The following is a 21,988-nucleotide window of genomic DNA, read 5'->3' as shown; positions in this document are numbered from 1 at the left end:
CCAAGTCAATCACACTTCTATGAAATCAAACTGTCCACTTAGGAAGCAACACTGATTGACAATAAATGTCACATGCTGTTGTGCAAATGGAATAGACAACAGGTGGAAATTATAGGCAATTAGCAAGACACCCCCAATAAAGGAGTGGTTCTGCAGGTGGTGACCACAGACCACTTCTCAGTTCCTATGCTTCCTGGCTAATGTTTTGGTCACTTTTGAATGCTGGCTAAGCTTTCACTCTAGTGGTAGCATGAGACGGAGTCTACAACCCACACAAGTGGCTCAGGTAGTGCAGCTCATCCAGGATGGCACATCAATGCGAGCTGTGGCAAGAAGGTTTGCTGTGTCTGTCAGCGTAGTGTCCAGAGCATGGAGGCACTACCAGGAGACAGGCCAGTACATCAGGAGACGTGGAGGAGGCCAACAACCCAGCAGCAGGACCTCTACCTCCGCCTGTGTGCAAGGAGGAGCAGGAGGAGTACTGCCAGAGTCCTGCAAAATGACCTCCAGCAGGCCACAAATGTGAATGTGTCTGTTCAAACGGTCAGAAACAGACTCCATGATTGTGGTATGAGGGCCCGACGTCCACAGGTGGGGGTTGTGCTTACAGCCCAACACCGTGCAGGACGTTTGGCATTTGCCAGAGAACACCAAGATTGGCAAATTCGCCACTGGCGCCCTGTGCTCTTCACAGATGAAAGCAGGTTCACACTGAGCACATGTGACAGACGTGACAGAGTCTGGAGACGCCGTGGAGAACGTTCTGCTGCCTGCAACATCCTCCAGCATGACCGGTTTGGCGGTGGGTCAGTCATGGTGTGGGGTGGCATTTCTTTGGGGGGCCACACAGCCCTCCATGTGCCCGGCCAGAGGTAGCCTGACTGCCATTAGGTACCGAGATGAGATCCTCAGACTCCTTGTGAGACCATATGCTGGTGCGGTTGGCCCTGGGTTCCTCCTAATGCAAGACAATGCTAGACCTCATGTGGCTGGAGTGTGTCAGCAGTTCCTGCAATAGGAAGGCATTGATGCTATGGACTGGCCCGCCCGATCCCCAGACCTGAATCCAATTGAGCACATCTGGGACATCATGTCTCACTCCATCCACCAATGCCATGTTGCACCACAGACTGTCCAGGAGTTGGAGGATGCTTTAGTTCATGTCTGGGAGGAGATCCCTCAGGAGACCAACCGCCACCTCATCAGGAGCATGCCCAGGCGTTGTAGGGAGGTCATACAGGCACACATGGAGGCCACACACACTACTGAGTCTCATTTTGACTTGTTTTAAGGACATTACATCAAAGTTGGATTGGTCTGTTGGATCGGCCTGTAGTGTGATTTTCCACTTTAATTTTGAGTGTGACTCCAAATCCAGACCCCGGAATTTGATTTCCGTTGATAATGTTTGTGTGATTTTGTTGTTAGCACATTCAACTATGTAAAGAAAAAAGTATATTTCATTCATTCAGATCTAGGATGTGTTATTTTAGTGTTCCCTTTATTTCTTTGAGCAGTTTTCTTCCATTTCTTCCATTTTTAATTCAGGCTGTAACACACCACAATGTGGAATAAGTCAAGGGGTATGAACACTTTCTGAAGGCACTATCTTTTATTAAAGATAAAAAAAAGTTCATAGAAGTAAAATGTCAAGGTAGACCTACCAATTAATTAGTGTTCTAATTAATTCTAAAATCAGTAACAGAATTTCAGAAAAATCTGAAACAGAATTGAATTGGCAACAATGGGAATTCATAGTAGTCACAAACCACAGTTGGGTCACCTGAGGAGTTTGTCCATCTCATAACGGTTTTTCTTTATTTTATCTGTCATCTGGCAGTCAAAGCAAGTGTCTGCCTTTTTCTCTTTCTTCTCTCTCTCTCTACAGTTAATGTCACCTCTCCCGGATCATATTGACAACTACACATGAGCTCCCTCTCTTTCCATTTACTGTAACCGGCATCCTACACACTGCGCACTGACCAACACTGGACATCCATGGACATTGAAAAGTAGTTGACATTTGGTCAGTTCTCCCTGAGCTTGATTTCAATGTCTGCAGATGTTGTTTATTGTTACCGCCCGGACTTGATTTGAACATCCACTGATGTAGATTTTTGGTCGAGTTTGGACTGGCCTTGATTTGTTCCAAATATAGTCCGAACCAAATATGAAGCAATCATAGACATCAATGTTTCACAAGTTTGGACATTACAGCACAGTACAATACACTACAGTAAAACTAGTTAACTAGAGTATAGTTCCATACTGTACAGTGCAGTACAGCCCTATTCTGTACTTTATTCTGTACTGTACAGTAGAGTTGAATAGAGTAGAGTTCAGTACTGTACAGCAGAGCACACTAAAATTGAGAACAGTATAATGTACTGTAAGGTACTGTACTCTACTTTACTGAACTCTGGTGTACTGTACTCTACTGAGCACTACCGTGCCGTACTTTGTGAAACATAAACGTCTATGATTGATTCAGCAAAAGTGGTCTTGTTTGGGGGCAGAGCTCATTAAAATAATAGCCGCTATGTAGAATTGTCACGACTTCTGCCGAAGTCGTTGCCTCTCCTTGTTCAGGCGGTGCTCGGCGTTCAACATCACCGGTCTTTTAGCCATCATTGATCCATTTTTCATTTTCCATTGGTTTTGTCTTGTCTTCCCACACACCTGTTTTCAATCCCATTCATTACCGGTTGTGTATTTAACCCTCTGTTTCCCCTCATGTCTTTGTCAGAGATTGTTTATTGTCAGTGTAGTGTTTTTGTTGTATAGGTGCGCGACGGGTCTTCGTACCCATATTTGTTTATTTTCCTTTTTCTGTTTAGTGTTATGGAGCATGTTACTAGGACATTATTAAAAGACTCCATTTTTACACTCCGTTTGAATCTCCTGCGCCTGACTTTCCTGCCACCTATACACATATGCCTGACAGAATCTCTGACCAATACCATGAAGTCAGCAGGAGAGGACACTATGCTCATGGAGCTGGAGGAACGCGTTCGGGAACAAGAGGAGGAGATTGACTGTATAGGCTCCGTCATGGATCGCATTGTCCAGAATATGGATCGCTGGGAGAGACAGGGAGTTTCTCCACCACCACAACCGGAATCTCCCTTGAACGTTTTTTCCTCTCTGGAACCGAAGTTCCAATTATCCCTACCCACGGGATACAACGGAAATACTGCCGGCTGCCAGAGATTCCTCCTTAAACTGAACCTGTATCTAGCTACGGCCTCCCCAGTACCTTCTGACCGTGAGAAGAGTTACGCCCTCGTCTCATGCCTCACCGGGAAAGCCCTGGAATGGGCCAGCGCTGTGTGTAGAAGGGAGGATGCGGCGTTGGCCCATTTTGAGGAGTTCACCCGCCAATTCCGGATAGTATTCGATCATCCACCTGAAGGCAAAGCAGCGGGTGAGCTCCTCTATCATCTGAGGCAGGAGACGAGGAGTGCACAGGAGTTTGCTTTGGAGTTTAGGAACTTGGCTGCCAGCGCTGGATGGAGCGACAGGGCCCTGATCGACCATTACCGTTGTAGTCTACCCGAGGACGTCCGTCAGGAGCTAGCCTGTAGAGACACCACCCTCACCTTCGACCAGCTGGTGGACATGTTCATCAAGCTGGACAACATGCTGGCTACTCGTGGACGTCTAGATCGGGGTCTGGTTGTTCCATCCTCCCGCACCCTCTCTCCCGAACCTATGGAATTGGGAGGGATGGTGCGCAGGGAGACCGGAGGGGGTTCCCGCTCGAGCACCATTCATGGTCACAGAGGGCACACTGCTGGTCAGTGCCGGGTTGGTTCCTCTGGGAATAGAGAAGGCAGGCAGGGCATTCTGGCATCACCCCAGGTGAGTAGGCACCATTCTCATCCAGAGCCCTCTGTTGCACTAATGTTTGTCTCGGTCTCTTTTCCTGATTTTCCCCTGCATTCCCAGTATAAGGCGCTAGTAGATTCAGGTGCGGCTGGGAATTTCATTAATAAAAGTTTAGCTCATAGTTTAGGAAACCCTATTGTTCCGGTGGATATGCCTTTCCCTATTCATGCCTTAGATAGTCGACCATTAGGGTCAGGGTTTATCAGGGAGGTAACCGCACCTTTGTGTATGATAACGCGGGAGGGTCACAAGGAGAAGATTAGTCTTTTCCTTATTGATTCACCTGCATATTCTGTGGTGCTAGGCCTACCCTGGTTAGCTTGCCATAACCCCACTGTTTCTTGGCCACAGAGGGCTCACGGGGTGGTAGCGAGAATGCTCAGGTAGGTGTTTAGGGGTTTCCGTTGGTGCTACTACGGTGGAAAGTCCAGACCAGGTCTCCACCGTGCGCATTCCCCCCGAATATGCCGATTTGGCTCTCGCCTTCTGTAAAAAGAAGGTGACCCAATTACCACCCCATCGACAGGGGGATTGTGCGATAGATCTCCTGGTAGACGCTGCATATCCCAAGAGTCACGTGTATCCCCTGTCGCAAGCGGAGACGGAGGCTATGGAGACATGTCTCTGAATCCCTGCATCAGGGGTTCATTCAGCCATCCATTTCACCCGTCTCTTCGAGTTTATTTTTGTGAAAAAAAAGGATGGCGGTTTATGCCCGTGTGTTGATTATCAAGGTCTTAATATAATCACAGTGAAATATAGTTACCCGCTACCTCTGATCAATACGGTTATTGAGTTAATGCACGGGGCACGTTTTTTCACAAAATTGGATCTCAGGAGTGCGTACAATCTGGTGCGTATTCGGAAGGGTGATGAGTGGAAGACGGCATTTAGCACCACCTCAGGTCATTATGAGTACCTTGTCATGCCATATGGGTTGATGAATGCTCCATCAGTTGTCCAATCATTTGTAGATGAGATCTTCAGAGACCTGCACGGGCAGGGTGTAGTGGTGTATATCGATGATATTCTGATATACTCTGCTACACGCGCTGAGCATGTGTCCCTGGTGCGCAGGGTGCTTGGTCGCCTGTTGGAGCATGATCTATATGTCAAGGCTGAGAAATGCTTGTTCTTCCAACAATCCATCTCCTTCCTAGGGCATCGGATTTCCACTTCAGGAGTGGAGATGGAGAGCGACCACATTACAGCCGTGCGTAATTGGCCGACTCCAACCACGGTAAAGGAGTTGCAGCGTTTTTTGGGGTTTGCCAATTACTACCAGAGGTTTATCCGGGGTTTTGGTCAGGTGGCTGCTCCCATTACCTCACTGCTAAAGTGGGGCCCGGTGCGCTTGCAGTGGTCTGCTGAGGCGAACAGGGCTTTTGAGCACCTGAAGACTCTGTTTACCTCGGTGCCTGTGCTGGCTCATCCGGATCCCTCTTTGCCATTCATAGTGGAGGTGGACGCATCCGAAGCTGGGATAGGAGCAGTGCTCTCTCAGCGTTCGGGTACGCCACTGAAGCTTCGCCCCTGTGCTTTCTTTTCGAAGAAGCTCAGCCCGGCGGAGTGAAACTATGATGTGGGGAACCGAGAGCTGTTAGCTGTCGTGGAGGCATTGGCTTGAGGGAGATAAACACCCTTCTCCCATCTGGACTGACCACCGCAATCTGGAGTACATCCGGCAGGCGAAGAGATTGAATCCTCGCCAGGCAAGGTGGGCCATGTTTTTCACTCGTTTTGTGTTTACTCTTTCTTACAGACCAGGCTCCCAGAACGTTAAGGCAGACGCATTGTCTTGACTGTATGACACAGAGGAGCGATCCATGGATCCCACTCCCATACTCCCAGCTTCGTGTCTGGTGGTGCCTGTAGTGTGGGAGCTGGACGCGGACATTGAGCGGGCGTCAAGTGCAGAGCCCTCTCCCCCTGCATGTCCAGCTGGTCGTCTATACGTTCCGTCTGCTGTCCGCGACCGATTGATCTATTGGGCTCACACGTCATCCTCCTCTGGTCATCCTGGGATAGGTCGGACGATGCGTTGTCTTGAAGGGAGGTACTGGTGGCCCACTTTAGCTAAGGACGTGAGGATTTATGTTTTTTCCTGCTCGGTGTGCGCCCAGTGCAAGGCTCCTAGACACCTGCCCAGAGGACAGCTACAAACTCTACACGTTCCTCAATGGCCGTGGTCGCACCTGTCGGTGGATTTTTTTGACTGATCTTCCACCTTCACAGGGTTACACCACGATCCTGGTCATTGTGGATCGGTTTTCAAAGTCCTGTTGTCTCCTCCCTTTGCCCGGTCTCCCTACGGCTTTACAAACTGCAGAGGCCCTATTTACACACGTTTTCCGGCACTATGGGGTGCCTGAGGATAGAGTGTCTGATCGGGGTCCCCAGTTCACATCAAGGGTCTGGAAGGCGTTCATGGAGCGTCTGGGGATCTCGGTTAGTCTTACCTCAGGTTTTCACCCCGAGAGTAATGGGCAGGTGGAGAGAGTTAACCAGGATGTGGGTAGGTTTCTGCGGTCTTATTGCCAGGATCGGCCGGGGGAGTGGGCGAAGTTCGTGCCCTGGGCAGAGATGGCTCAGAACTCGCTGCGTCACTCCTCCACTAACCTTACTCCTTTTCAATGTGTATTAGGGTATCAGCCGGTTCTGGCTCCTTGGCATCAGAGCCAGACCGAGGCCCCTGCTGTGGACAATTGGTTTCGGCATGCTGAGGAAACCTGGGAGGCAGCCCACGTCCACCTTCAGCGTGCCATAAGGCGCCAGACAATTGGCGCAGTCCGTCGCCGCAGTGAGGCCCCAGTGTTCGCACCAGGGGACAGGGTCTGGCTCTCGACCCGAAACCTGCCCCTCCGCCTGCTCTGCCGGAAGCTGGGTCCGCGGTTTGTGGGGCCGTTTAAAGTCCTGAGGAGAGTGAACGAGGTATGCTATAGGTTACAACTGCCCACGAATTACCGTATTAACCCCTCGTTCCATGTGTCTCTCCTCAGGCCGGTGGTGGCTGGCCTGCTCCAGGAGGCTGAAGTGCGTGATGTTCCTCCACCTCCTCTAGACATCGAGGGGGTTCCGGCGTACTTCGATCCATTTTGGATTCGAGACGTCGGGCGAGGGGCCTACAGTACCTCGTGGACTGGGAGGGTTTACGGGCCGGAGGAGAGATGCTGGGTTCCGGTGGAGGACGTGTTAGATCCTTCCATGTTATCAGAATTCCACCGTCTCCATCCGGATCGCCCCGCACCTCGCCCTCGGCTGGAGCTGCGCATCGGGGGGGGGGGGGGTACTGTCACGACTTCTGCCGAAGTCGTTGCCTCTCCTTGTTCGGGCGGTGCTCGGCGTCTGACGTCACCGGTCTTCTAGCCATCATTGATCCATTTTTCATTTTCCATTGGTTTTGTCTTGTCTTCCCACACACCTGTTTTCAATCCCATTCATTACCTGTTGTGTATTTAACCCTCTTTTTCCCCTCATGTCTTTGTCAGAGATTGTTTATTGTCAGTGTAGTGTTTTTGCTGTATAGGTGCGCGACGGGTCTTCGTACCCATATTTGTTTATGTTCCTTTTTCTGTTTAGTGTTATGGAGCATGTTACTAGGACATTATTAAAAGACTCCATTTTACACTCCATTTGACTCTCCTGCGCTTGACTTCCCTGCCACCTATACACATATGCCTGACAAGAATAATATCAACATATGCAAAGGAAGATATTACATATTTGTCCCATTGTGCAACTATTCAGGCTATATCGCCATGAATACAATATTATTAATGTCTGTAATTATGCATTTCTGTATAGTACAGATCAGGGACCCATGTGTATATCCAATTTAGTTATTGTAATTCCATAATCAAAATTAAAAAAATGTAAGTCAATGTATAATGTGCTAGCTGACACGTCATTATTTCCGCAGACATCTTTGAATCTTGGAGCAGATATTTAACAGTTTTTTGAAAACGTGGTCACAAAAAAAAAATATTTTACTGAAATTGTGTTACTAAACAGTTTATGCAGTACTCAGCTAAATTATTAAAATGTAAAATTTCACTGTGTGTGTGTGTGTGTGTGCGCGTATTGACAGACCAAAGTACTGGTCGGGTCGAAATCAATGAAATGTCAATCAGAGCCATGACATGGCATCCCGACATGTGTTTGTGTGAGCAATGCTCATGTGTGACTTTCGTGTGTGACCGCTGTGTGTGTGTCTTAGCAATGTGCATGTTCTGTGTGCAATTGGGGGCAGGGCGTCATGGCAACGCAGGCCTGGAAATGAAAGGCTAGTTGCCATGGAAACCACATGCTGAGAGCTGATCTACAGGATGAGTGAAGGAGCGAGAGAGGGAGAGGCAGACAGAGACAGTAAGATACAGTAGATGGCATTAAGGATTTATATAGCATTTATATAGCATTTCTTGAGCATTCAACACACTCTTTTTTGCCCTGAAACTCTTGCTAGAGGCTCTGTCCTCTTGTCAGTAGATATTTTCTATTGCTTTGTACGTATAACCAGAGTAGTCTTCACACATGGATGACTCCCTTATAAGCAACAAAGCATTACATAGTAGTCCTGTAGGGGTGTGCTGAGTACTTGGACAAAACAAGTATTGTAATAGATATGGAGAATTTTCCGAATACCGTTATGACACAAGTGTTTTTTGTAATTATCTGTAATCTGAAAAAAAGTGTCTTTCAGCTGCCAGCTCACATCTTTATTTCACTCAAACAGTATGAAGCGCTATGTGTTCTAAACAACTATTGGCTAGTTCTTCTGTCTGTAAAGAAATGGGCGGGGTATCGCTTGAGCCTGCTGCAAAGATTGGTTTAGAACAAGCCGCTCTCTCTCTGCTCTCATAGACTGACGCACGCACTGTTTCACTCACAGTCAATCATCTCAGGCCCTTCTCCAAACATTGTGTATGAATCAGAATCTGTATCTAGTAATTTGCTGTGAATCTAGTTAATTCCTGTTGACTTTGCTGAGACCATTTTATTGTTTTTGTCTACTTGCCGTTGTTTAGTTCGGTATAATTATTCCATTGCTGACGTCTGTCGTTATGTCATGATCCGAGCCCATGCTTGCTATTATTATTATTTCTTCTCACTCAGGAATGTTTACAAAGCGACAGATCATTTGAAAATAAAATGTAGATAGTTTATTTTGGTTGTACAAATGTTGTTGCGTAAGTATCGGGAGAGAAACTTTTTGCTCCTCTCAAAAGTGAAACAATCTATGGGTCAATCAAATGAACCTACTTTCATCTAAATCTGTGTCTGGAGTGAATGCAAGCAGTAGTAGCCAGCATATTTTTTACTCTTTACAAACCGGAGAACATGCAGAGTTGGTATTATTAGGTTCACAATTAGCTGTTGCAAAAGCAGCAGCTTCTCTTCCTTTGGGTCCACACAAAACATGACATAACACAGAACATTAATAGACAAGAACAGCTCAAGGACAGAACTACATATTTTTGTTTTTTAAAGGCACACGTAGCCTACATATCAATACATATACACAGTTAAGCACTGTACAAATAACGCTGCAGCAAAAGGGAGAGCATTTGGAAGGGGAGAGTGTGTGTTGGTAGAAGATGGATAAATAGATGGATTATGGTACGAAAACAATTGTTCATTATCATTAATTTACACTACTGCTATTGCATAAAATACATCTACTACTTGAAAATAAAAGTTGACTTCCAGAAAAACCTGGAGTCATAAAAACTATTAGCAAAATACATTGATGTTTTTTGCTGGGTAATGGGCTCTCAGAACAATTCTATGCTGGTTAGTTCGGGTTGCGGAAAAAAATCTGTCCTGATGTCGAGTGTCGGGGGTCTTGGAATTGATATGGCCCGGAGCAGGGCAGGACTCTAACATAGAGCGCATCTGAAATCGCTCCACATTCCCTATAAAATAACCACATGTAGTGCACTATACTGGTAACATGGTGACATTTCAGACACAGCCTGTTCGATATCAAACTAAGAGACCTGTCAAGTAGTACATCAAGCTTAACCAACTTAGAAACAGCACTGAAAATACACCAAATATGTTGTCTTGGATCGGAGTCAATCAGCCAATAAGAGCCCACAGATGCTGGGTGCATCTCAATAGTCTCATCTCTAACATAGGTAAATTTCAATAATCTCACCTCAAACACAGGTTGGGTGCATCTCAATAGTCTCACCACACCTCACCTCAAACACAGGTCAGGTGCATTTAGATTATCTAACCGTACCCAACTTCATCTCAAACACAGGGCGGGTGTAGCTCAATAGACACATCTTTTATTTATTTATTTTACTTCACCTTTATTTAACCAGGTAGGCTAGTTGAGAACAAGTTCTCATTTGCAACTGCGACCTGGCCAAGAAAGCATAGCAGTTCGACACATACAACAGAGTTACACATGGAATAAACAAAACATACAGTCAATAATACAGTAGAAAAAAATAAAACAAAAATTCTACATGCAGTGAGTGCAAATGAGGTAACATAAGTGAGTTAATGCAATAAATAGGCCATGGTGGTGAAGTATTTGCAAAATAGCAATTAAACACTGTGCAGAAGATGCATGTGCAAGTAGAAATATTGGGGTGCAAAGAGCAAGATAAATAAATAAATAAATACAGTATGGGGATGAGGTAGCTGGATGGGCTGTTTACAGATGGGCTATGTACAGATGCAGTGATCTGTGAGCCGCTCTGACAACTGGTGCTTAAAGCTAGTGAGGGAGATATGAGTGCTACGACAGGGTGCTGCTATGGTGACCAGTGAGCTGAGATAACGCGGGGCTTTACCTAGCAGAGACGTGTAGATGACCTGGAGCCAGTGGGTTTGGTGATGAGTATGAAGCGAGGGCCAGCCAACGAGAGCGTAGAGGTCGCAGTGGTGGGTAGTATATGGGGCTTTGGTGACAAAATGGATGGCACTGTGATAGACTGCATCCAATTTGTTGAGTAGAGTGTTGGAGGCTATTTTATAAATGACATCGCCCAGGTCGAGGATCGGTAGGATGGTCAGTTCTATGAGGGTATGTTTGGCAGCATGAGTGAAGGATGCTTTTGTTGCGAAATAGGAAGCAAATTCTAGATTTAACTTTGGATTGGAGATGTTTGATGTGAGTCTGGAAGGAGAGTTTACAGTCTAACCAGACACCTAGGTATTTGTAGTTATCCATATATTCTAAGTCAGAGACGTCCAACCTTCCCAAGTTCTCTCACGTCACCCCGCTCCTCCGCTCTCTCCACTGGCTTCCAGTTGAAGCTCGCATCCGCTACAAGACCATGGTGCTTGCCTACGGAGCTGTGAGGGGAACGGCACCGCAGTACCTCCAGCCTCTGATCAGGCCCTACACCCAAACAAGGGCACTGCGTTCATCCACCTCTGGCCTGCTCGCCTCCCTACCACTGAGGAAGTACAGTTCCCGCTCAGCCCAGTCAAAACTGTTCGCTGCTCTGGCCCCCAATGGTGGAACAAACTCCCTCACGACGCCAGGACAGCGGAGTCAATCACCACCTTCCGGAGACACCTGAAACCCCACCTCTTCAAGGAATACCTAGGATAGGATAAGTAATCCTTCTCACCCCCCCCCCTTAAATGATTTAGATGCACTATTGTAAAGTGGCTGTTCCACTGGATGTCAGAAGGTGAATTCACCAATTTGTAAGTCGCTCTGGATAAGAGCGTCTGCTAAATGACTTAAATGTAATGTAATGTTAAATGTCCAGAGTAGTGATGCTGGACGGGCGGGCAGGTGCGGGATGTGATCGGTTGAAGAGCAGTTGGAGGCCACGGAAGGAGTGTTGTATGGCATTGAAGCTCGTCTAGAGGTTAGTTAACACAGTGTCCAAAGAAGGGCCAGAAGTATACAGAATGGGGTCGTCTGCGTAGAGGTGGATCAGATAATCACCAGCAGCAAGCGCGACATCATTGATGTAAACAGGTTGTTTGAAAGGGATAGGTTGGATGCCTAAAGGGATCTGGCCTCTACCTGTCGAGTTGTATAAAGGAGAGATTGCGGGAAAGCCCAAGGAGAGGAGGAATAATGAAATGCATTCCTAATGTTCAGCTATCAGGTTATAACAACCAAGCAACTTCTCTCTAAGGTGGGTTGAGGGGTGAGGGAGTGAATGACTGAGTGACTGTGTGTCTGCATGCGTGCGTGTTGACTCACAGGGCACGGTGCGGAGGTAGAGGTTGTCTCTAATAATCTGCTGGTGGTCGTGGTCCACGGAGCCCTTAGAGAAGCACAGGTTGAGGTAGTGCCGAAGGTCCTTATCCACAACGCCTCCTACACACACAAACACCATAAACAAACAGACACAGTTAAAATGCAGTCTAAAACACACACGCGGATGCAGGCCCTCAAGCAAGCAGACGCACACAGACACACAAACAGACACACAAAACATGATACACATCACAGTAATTGTGTGAACTAGTACACTCTCAGAAAAAAAGATTCCAAAGGGGTTATTTGGCTGTCCCCATAGGAGAACCCTTTTTGGTTCCAGGTAGAACCAATTATGGTTTAAGGTAGAACACTTTTTGGTTCCATGAAGAACCCTCTAAGGAACCAAAAGGGTTATACTTGGAACCGTTTTTCAAAGGTGTATCCTATAGGGACAGCCGAAAAAAAACATTTTAGGTTCTAGATAGCATCTTCTTTTCTAATAGTGTAATCACCTTGGGCTCAACATGCTCAGCAGGCTGTGATGTGTGTGTGCGTGTGTACAAAGACAAGCGGGACAAGGACAGAGGCCTATCACGCCACATCTCACTAATGATATAGAGCACAGAGTCCGACAGAGTGTATTGAGTCTCTTTATTTGTCAGTGTATAGCTTAATCCCTACATCTCCACATGACAAACCCTAGTAAGACTTCATAGTGTACACCAGTGAATGGGCAGTGAATGGGCTATCAACCAGATTACTTTTTCTCCGTATTCCACGCGCATTTATGTTGAACAATACCTGTAAGCGGCTACATTGCGCAAGTGATCACCCGATGCCCCCAGAGTGATTCTCGCGTAAAATACAGAGGTAGCCATTATTCCAATCAGTCCTACTGAAAAACTAATTGTCCCGGTGGATATATTATCGAATAGATATTTGAAAAACACCTTGATTATAAATAACGTTTGCCATGTTTCTGTCGATATTATGGAGCTAATTTGGAATATATTTCGGCGTTTTCATGACTGCAATTTTCGGGCGATTTCTCAGCCAAAAGGAGCTATTTCGCCTACAAAAATGATATTTTTGAAAAAAAGGAACATTGGCTATCTAACTGGGAGTCTCGTGAGTGAAAACATCCGAAGCTCATCAAAGGTAAACGATTTCCGTGACCAAGTTACCTGCTGCTAGCTGGACAAAATGCTATGCTAGGCTTTCGATAAACTTACACAAATGCTTGTCTAGCTTTGGCTGTAAAGCATATTTTGAAAATCTGAGATGACAGGGTGATTAACAAAAGGCTAAGCTGTGTCTCAATATATTTCACTTGTGATTTTCATGAATAGGAATATTTTCTAGGAATATTTATGTCCGTTGCGTTATGTTAATTAGTGTCAGTCGATGATTACGCTCCCTCATGCGGGATGGGGAGTCACTAGATTAAGTGATCAATCAAGTCCAATGGAGGAGCGAAAACACTTGTTATGTGGAGACATTTTAGTGGGAAAGGGTTGGTGTATGGTGTAAACCAGGGGTGTCAAACTCAATTTCTGGAGGGCCATGTGTCTGCGATTTTCACTCCTCCCTTCTAGAACAACGAACACTCTTTGGCAAATAAGAATATGGCCATTTCATAGATCCAACACACCATAGCACATCTTTTGGACTGAAATGTATAGCTACATCAGCTTTAACAATCTTCCACGTTCATGTCACCACAACCCCTCGCCTTTTGAGCTCCCGGGAGGCGCAGCGGTCTAAGACACTGCATCTGTTCCGATAGTTGTACTTCTGTACAAAGTATTATATTGTCCTTTGTTGTCAACTAGTGGGGAAGTTGGGTACTGTAGCTTTTAATTGGTTAACATCTGTGCAGAGCTAATTCCTATCAGAAGAATCCGAGCAACAACAGACAGACTTGTTATGTGTTTCCATCTTGCTAGGCCTTGGTTAAAGATAAGTCTGTAAGTATTTTAAGTTTTTAGGACATACTTTTGCTAATTCAAATTGCGTTTCTAGAATATTTATGTTTTTTTTAAACATTTCTTTCCGATGATGCTAAACTAATTGCGCTAACTATCGCCCATTCACTTAACATTATGTGTTAGCATGCTAGCTAACATTTCGTGATGGAATTTAACTTCTTTGGGTTTTGGAAGTATATAAGTATTTTAAGTGTTCAGATACCTTGTGACAGAGGTATATAGAAGTATAGTTATTAAGCTATATGGACACTTAGATTGTGTGTATATGTTTAGTGGCACCTTTCCTGTGATGTAAATTGTCATCATTTCTGCATGGCCATGTTGGCAAGCTCAGGATATTTTATTGTTGCTAGCTTGTGATAAAATGCTGAGTGTAAGCTGTCTGCCAAACTTTGTAGCTTACACATTGTGAGGGCAGAACAGCATCTCAGTGCTAGAGGCGTCACTACAGACTCTCTGGTTCGAATCCAGGCTGTAACACAACCGGCCATGATTGGGAGTCCCATAGGGCGGCACACAATTGGCCCAGCTTTGGCCAGTGTAGGCCGTCATAGTAATTAATATTTTTTTCTTAATTAACTGACTTGCCTTGTTAAATAAAGGTTAAATAAAAAAATTACACAAAAAAATCCTGAACCCTATCTGAAAAGAATGGCACTGGAATGCAATAGCATCTGTTTTACGGGCTCCTGACCAATTCTGCTATTTTTGTAATATAATGTTTCCACCATCTTTCCTATGACCAAAAATAGGTTCTGACCATAAAAAGGCAATTACTAACCTTAATTTGGATGAAGATGTCGCGTATACTCCTTCTCCGGCTCTCAAGGTCACCAGGCTGCTCATTATTACACACACCTGTCACCATCGTTAGGTGCACCAGCACCTCATCAGACTCACCTGGACTCCATCACCTGCCTGATGACCTTCCCTATATATGTCACTACCTTTGGTTTTTTCCCTAGGCGTTATTGTTTCTGTTCCAGTGTTCATGTATGCACACTACCCATGTTTCTTGTTTTGTTCATTTAGTTATTAAATACACTCCCTGAACTTGCGTCCCGACTCCAAGCATACACGTTACAGAAGATTTGTAGTTCAATGAGTCGGCAGCGCAGGGCATACTGCCTCACCCTGGACCAGGCCCGAGACAGCAATATAGAGGCCGAAGTGCAGGCAGCCTGATGAAACTACTGTTGTGAGTAAATAAACCACTTCTACCCTCTGTTCTATAGGCAAATGCACAGTCAGAGAACAATCTGGACAAGCTCCTTTCGCAACTATCCTATCAACGGGACCTGAAGAACTAATATTTTTCTTGGAAACGGGAAACGTGGCTGAACAAGGACATGGATAAAATTCTAGCTGTTTTTCCTATACATCAGCCGGAGAGAATGTCAGCGTCGGGTAAGCTCAAGGGGGGCGTTGTGTGTCCCTTTGTTAACAGCTGTTGCGCAATCTATAATATTAAAGAAGTCTTGAGGTTCTGCTCGCCTGAGTTAGAATACCTCATAATGTGTAGAGCCTTCTATATTTTTTCACACCACTAACCGGCACTATGGCCACACTCAGTGAGCTGTCTACTGTAGGGCCATAAGAAAGCAAGAAAATGCTCATCCAAAGCCATGCTCCTAGAGCTGGTGATTTAACGCAGGAAAAATGTCATGTTTACCTAATTTCTACCAGCATGCCACCTGTGCAACTTTAGGTGAAGAAACTCTATATCACCTTAACTCCACACACAGAGACACATACCAATGTCACGGATTTCTTCCGTCGAATGAGAGGAGGACCAAAACACAGCGTGGTTAGAGTTCATGGTTTTTAATATGAGAAACTCAACATGAACACAAAAACAACAAACATGGCAATACCCGAAACAGACCGATCTGGTGCAGAGAACACAAAGACAGGAAACAATCACCCACAAAGTACCCACAGAATATGGCTGCCTAAATATGGTTCCCAATCAGAGACAACGATAGACAGCTGCCTCTAATTGAGAACCAATCTAGGCAACCATAGACATACAAAATACCTAGAAAGGAGAAAGCCCCAATAAACATACAAAACCCCTAGGCAAGACAAAAACGCATACATCACCCATGTCACACCCTGACCTAACCAAAATAACGAGGAAAACAAAGAATACTAAGGTCAGGGTGTGACAACCAAGCTCTTCCTCCTCCTCCATTTGATAAATCTGACCATAATTCTGATTCCTGCCGACGAGCAAATCGTAATCCTACAGGAAGTACCAATGACGCGCTCAATACGGAAGTGGTCCGATGAAGCGGATGCTAAGCTACAGGACTGTTTCGCTTGCACAGACTGGGATATGTAACCGGACTCATCCGATGTCATTGAGGAGTATACCACATTAGTCACCGGCTTCATTAATAAGTGCATTTGCTACATTGTCCACACAGTTCATCCACATGGAGCTAAAGGCTAGAGCGGCCGATTTCAAGGAGCGGGACAATAACCCAGAAGCTCATAAAAAAAATCCCACTATGCCCTCCAACAAACCATCAAACAAGCAAAGCATCAACACAGGACTATGATTTAAATCCTATGACTCTGCTGCTCATTAGGCTTGCAAACCGATAACCACCGATAACAAATGGAAACCCAGCCACGAGCTTCCCAGTGATGCAAGCATACCAGACAAGCTAAATGCCTTCTATACTCACTTCGAGGCAAACAACACTGACCCATGCGTAAGAGCACTAGCTGTTCCGAATCACTGTGTAATCATGCTCTCCTTAGCCGATGTGAGTAAGACCTTTAACCTCTAGTGACGAGCAATCCCGTATCCGGGAGCGTAATCATAGCCTCAAGCGCATTGCCATAACGCAACGTTTCCTATTCATGAAAATCGCAAATGAAATAAACATATTCAAACACAAGCTTAGTCTTTTGTTAACAACACTGTCATCTCAGATTTTCAAAATATGTTTTTCAACCAAAGCTACACAAGCATTTGTGTAAGAGTATTGATAGCCTAGCATAGCATTAAGCCTAGCATTCAGCAGGCAACATTTTCACAAAAACAAGAAAAGCATTCAGATAAAATCATTTACCGTTGAAGAACTTTGGATGATTTCAATGACGAGACTCTCAGTTAAATAGCAAATGTTCATTTTTTCCAAAAAGATTATTTGTGTTGGCGAAATAGCTCCGTTTTGTTCATCACGTTTGGCTAAGAAAAAGACCGGAAAATGCAGTCACTACAACACCAATCTTTTTTCCAAATTAGCTCCATAATATCGACAGAAACATGGCAAATGTTGTTTAGAATCAATCCAAGGTGTTTTTCACATATCTATTCGATATATCAGTCGTCACAGTTGGTTTCTCATCAGAAGCGAACGGAAAAATACTGCAGCTGGAGATTACGCAATAATTGCAACGGAGGACACCAAGCGACCGCCTGGTAGATGTAGTCTCTTATGGTCAATCTTCCAATGATATGCCTACAAATACGTCACAACGCTGTTGACACCTTGGGGAAGCGACAGAAAGCCTAAGCTCATTCGTGGCCCATTCACAGCCATATAAGGAGTCATTGGCATGAGGCGGTTTTTAAAAAATGTGGCACTTCCTGATTGGATTTTTATCTGGGTTTCGCCTGTAACATCAGTTCTGTGGCACTCACAGACAATATCTTTGCAGTTTTGAAAACGTCAGAGTGTTTCTTTCCAAAGCTGTTAATTATATGCGTAGTCGAGCATCTTTTCGTGACAAAATATCTTGTTTAAAACGGGAACGTTTTTCATCCAAAAATTAAAATAACGCCCCCTATATCCAAGAAGTTAAAACAGGTTAACATTCACAAGGCCGCAGGGCCAGATGGATTACCTGGACACATACAAGCTGGCAAGAGTGTCTTCACTGACAATTTTCAACCTCTCCTTGACCCAGTCTGTATTACCCAATGGTGGAATAAGTACCCAATTGTCATACTTGAATAAAAGTAAAGATACCTAAATAGAAAATGACTCAATTAAAAGTGAGTCACCCACTAAAATACTACTCCAGAAAAAGTCCAAAAGTATTTGGATTTAAATATACTTAAGTATCAAAAATATAAATAATTTCACATTCATTATATTAAGCAAACCAAACAACACTATTTTTTTTTTACATTTACGGATAGCCAGGGGCATACTCTAACACGGGGCGGCAGGGTAGCCTAGTGGTTAGAGCGTTGGACTAGTAACCTGAAGGTTGTGAGTTCAAACCCTTGAGCTGACAAGGTACAAATCTGTCATTCTGCCCCTGAACAGGCAGTTAACCCACTGTTCCCAGGCCATCATTGAAAATAAGAATTTGTTCTTAACTGACTTGCCTGGTTAAATAAAGGTAAATTTAAAAAACACTCAGACACAATTTGCAAAAAAGCATTTGTGTTTGGTGTGTCTGCCAGATAAGATGCAGTAGGGATGTTCTCTTGACTTGTGTGAATTGGACCATTGTCCTATCCTGCTAAGCATTTGTAACAAGTACTTTTGGGTGTCAGGGAAATGAAATAAAAAGTATATTATTTTCTTCTGGAAAGTATTGAAGTAAAAGTGGTCAAAAATATAAATAGTAAAGTACAGATACCATAAAAAACTACTTTAAAGTATTTTTACTACTACAGGACTTTACACCAATGGTAATACCTACAGTGGGGAGAACAAGTATTTGATACACTGCCGATTTTGCAGGTTTTCTTACTTACAAAGCATGTAGAGGTATGTAATTTTTTATCACTTCAACTGTGAGAGACGGAATCTAAAACAAAAATCCAGAAAATCACATTGCATGATTTTTAACCTCTTGAAAATCCCCATCCCGGATCCGGGATCGTGAATAAAGCCTCAGGCTCATTAGCATAACGCAACGTTAACGATTTCTGAAAATCGCAAATAAAATGAAAATAATGCACCTGCTCTAAAGCTTAGCCTTTTCTTAACAACACTGTCATCTCAGATTTTCAAAATATGCTTTTGACCCATAGCTATTCGCTAATTTGTGTAAGAGTATGCTAAGCTAGCTTAGCATTTTGAGTAGCATTTAGCACGCAACATTTTCACAAAAACCAGATAACCAAATAAATAAAATCATTTACCTTTGAAGAGCTTCGGATGTTTTCAATGAGGAGACTCTCAGTTACATAGCAAATGTTCAGTTTTTCCTGAAAGCATCTTTGTGTAGGAGAAATCGCTCCGTTTTGTACATCACATTTGGCTACCGAAACAAACCGAAAGTTCAGTCACCAACAACGTCAAACTTTTTCCGAATTAACTCCATAATATCGACCGAAACATGGCAAACGTTGTTTGGAATCAATCCTCAAGGTGTTTTTTCACATATCTCTTCATTGATATATCGTTCGTGGAAGCCTGCTTTCTTCTCTGAATTCCATGGAAAAATACTTGCAGCTGAGGTTTGCGCACCAATTTCGGCGCAGGACACCGGGCGGACACCTGGTAAATGTGGTCTCTTATGGTCAATCTTCCAATGATATGCCTACAAATACGTCACAATGCCGCAGACACCTTGGGGAAACGACAGAAAGGGCAGACTCATTCCTCTCGCATTCACAGCCATATAAGGAGACAATGGAAAACGGAGCCTCAAAAATCCTGCTGATTTCCTGGATGCCGTTTCATCTTGGTTTTGCCTGTAGCTCACGTACTAGGGCACACACAGAGAATATCTTTGCAGTTCTGGAAACGTCAGAGTGTTTTCTTTCCAAAGCTACCAATTAAAACGGGCACGTCTTTTTATCCAAAAATTATATAGCGCCACCAGAGTTTCAAGAGGTTAAGTAGATATCTACCTCAATTGCCTCGTACAGTCTGAGGTCCTGAGCGCTCTGGAGCAGGTTTTCATGAAGGATCTCTCTGTACTTTGCTCTGTTCATCTTTCCCTTGATCCTGACTAGCAACATCCCCACAGCATGATGCTGCCACCACCATGCTTCACTGTAGGGATGGTCCATTAGGTGCCTTTTGGCAAACTCCAAGTGGGCTGTCCTGTGCCGTTTACTGAGGAGTGACTTCCATCTGGCCACTAACATAAAGGCCTAATTCATGGACGCTGCAGAAATGGTTGTCCTTCTGGAAGGTTCTCTCATCTCCACAGAGGAACTCTGCAGCTCTGCCAGAGTGAACATCAGGTTCTTGCTCACCTCCCTGACCAAGGCCCTTCTCCCCCCAATTTCTCAGCTCTAGGAAGAGTCTTGGTTATTCCAAATTTCTTCCATTTAAGAATGATGTAGGCAACTGTGTTCTTGGGGACCTTCAATAATGCCACATTTGTTGGTACCCTTCCCCAGATCTGTGCCTTTTTTAATTAATTTTAGAATTAGGCTCTAACCTAACAAAGGGGGTCTGAATACTTTCCAAATGCACTGTATATAGCCAAGTTGTTGTTAGTCATTGTGTATCTATTATTACTTTAATTATTATTACTTATCTATAATTTTCTTTCTCTCTGCACTTTTGCACATTTCACTGTTAGTCCACACCTGTTGTTTACAAAGCATGTGACGAATAGCATTTTATTTGATTCGGATCTACAAATCAAATACCTATCACTTAACACACAGGATGGCCATACAGTGAGCTCTATGCTTACTGGGAATGATGACTACCTCACTTCCTCACAATGACTTCCTCACAAACAGAGACGACACTGAATCCGTATACAGTAGGACTTTCATATCATCTTGTATGTTCAAGCTATTACGCTACACACACTGTATCCAATCCACTGGCACAGGCAATCATGCATACACAATGACAATTATGTTTACTGTCCATCAAGAGGAAATGCTTTTACAGTAGCACACACTACAGTAACACAAACACACACAAAACTGCCTCTAGACAGTGTCAACTGCACTGATCTAAAACAAAGAAACGCACACACAGTCCATAACCCTGTCGGTGACAACTGCACTGATTTGATCTGAAAACACAGAGCTCGTCAATAACACCTTATGTAAAAATGAATGACACCATTTTAACAAAGGTCTGAGGCACTGTGGTGAATCCCACCACAATAGCAGACAGCTCTGCTGGTTAGAGCACAGCAGGAGAAGAAAGGGTGGAAAGGAGGAGAGAGGAGGAGAGACAAACAAGTTAAAAATGCTAGCTGATGGGGAAAAGACGATCCGACTGTCGCAGTGTGAAAATCACATCTGACACAATCAGTGCCGGAATCAATGCTAAACCCCCCCCCCCCACACACACACATGCATGGACACACGCAGATACACACACACACAAACGCTCACACACACACACAGACACATACTGTGCAGGCACCTTATCTGCAGCTGGCCCAGTTGGTAAAAGAGGTGCGCCGTCCTCCACAGGTATACATCCAGAGAGGCCTTTCTTCCCAGCCGTCCTCTAGCCCCGTGCCCAGGCACAGTGCCTCCCTCCCTGGCTTGGCCAGCCTCTAAATCACTCTATCCCTGGTTCTCTACCAATGCTCCAACATACAGCCCCCGCTGCAGCTAATTTACATCCCAGGAACGGTGATGGAAACGGGGAAGGGAGAGAGAGGTGGAGAGATGGAGAGACGACGACCGTCGGGAGACGACAGCGGAAAAAAGGAATCTGCCAGTGGGTAGCCGGGCTCATCCAGATCTGGTTGCTGATTGGTTAGAGGGGTTCTACAGTCCTGTAGCACCCCCTGTTCACTGATGGCAGTTCTGCACACATTCTCTTTAGCTGGTTGACCAACCAATGTTACTGACGGGAGATAAACACATCCTATTGCTGCAGGAAAATATGCCAGTGAGCACATATACACACACACACATGGTTGCATGTGCACATACACACACACACACACACATATGCTTACACATAAACACATAGCCCAAAGCACAGTCCAGGGCAAATATTTATAAGAAATCAGGAATATA

General features: G+C 44.7%; 1 protein-coding gene across 5 annotated transcripts in view; it reads right to left on the bottom strand.

Annotated features, from left to right (window-relative positions):
• LOC135509743 (membrane-associated guanylate kinase, WW and PDZ domain-containing protein 2-like) overlaps window positions 1-21,658 on the bottom strand; it is a 314,746-nt gene extending 293,088 nt beyond the window's left edge. For all 5 annotated transcript variants that reach the window (XM_064930644.1, XM_064930645.1, XM_064930647.1 and 2 more), the window contains exons 1-2: window positions 21,381-21,658; window positions 12,071-12,187 (exon numbers count right to left, since the gene is read on the bottom strand). The gene's annotated coding sequence lies outside the window, so the exon portion shown is untranslated. The remainder of the gene's footprint in view (window positions 1-12,070; window positions 12,188-21,380) is intronic.
• Between the last annotated feature and the right edge of the window lie 330 nt (window positions 21,659-21,988).

Source organism: Oncorhynchus masou, chromosome 22, assembly GCF_036934945.1.
Source record: "Oncorhynchus masou masou isolate Uvic2021 chromosome 22, UVic_Omas_1.1, whole genome shotgun sequence".
Taxonomy (NCBI): domain Eukaryota; kingdom Metazoa; phylum Chordata; class Actinopteri; order Salmoniformes; family Salmonidae; genus Oncorhynchus; species Oncorhynchus masou.
This window is presented reverse-complemented; position numbering and strand designations above follow the sequence as displayed.